Source organism: Corvus brachyrhynchos, unplaced genomic scaffold (genome assembly GCF_000691975.1).
Source record: "Corvus brachyrhynchos isolate BGI_N302 unplaced genomic scaffold, ASM69197v1 scaffold1450, whole genome shotgun sequence".
NCBI lineage: Eukaryota > Metazoa > Chordata > Aves > Passeriformes > Corvidae > Corvus > Corvus brachyrhynchos.
In genome coordinates, this window is record NW_008235900.1 from 16,777 (window position 1) to 17,561 (window position 785).

Genomic DNA, 785 nt, shown 5'->3' on the forward strand with positions numbered 1-785 from the left:
AATTGCTATCTGTGTGTGACCTTGAACAAGCTGCAAACTGCTTTGAAAAAGTTTTGCTCAGTTTTTTCCTTCCCCCTCTCAGGCTCAGTTTAGAGGCATAGAAAGGCACAGGAATTAATTTCTGGGCATAGGCAGCGATATGGGATACATATCATAAGGTCACCCCAAGACACAGGGATTCACTGTAATTTCAAATTGCTCTTGTGGACTATAATGGACAGTTTATTCACACAATGCCTTGACATACCCTGCTACAATCCTTCAAAAAACTCCCCTTTCAGCAGTGAAAATTACAAACAAAAACCCCAATTCTTGATGCAAAAATTGTTTTCACTGACAGATCAGGAAAGAAAAACAAAACTGTCACCCTGTAGAAAAATGATAGGGGACTGGAAAAATTCAATAACCTTTCAAACTGGATCTACCCAGCTAGTTGAACTGGCAGCTGTGGTAGAAGCATTTCATCTTTTTTCACAGAAACCTATGAACATTGTTGGTAATTCTCTTTACGTTACAGGAATTGTTGAGAGAATTGAGCACTCATTCCAAAAGGAAGTCTCTAACAAAGATCTTTTTGTGTTATTAACCGCTCTGTACAACTTTTTGTTTCACAGGTCTCATGAATATTACATTCTGCATCTTAGGTCACATACCACTCTGCCTGGACCTATAGTGGAAGGTAATGCAAGGGCGGATGCCCTTGCCATGATAGTCACTATACCACAGAAGTAACGCAACCGGGGGCTTATCACCACAAGCCCCGGCATGCCCTCGGGCAGAGGGGC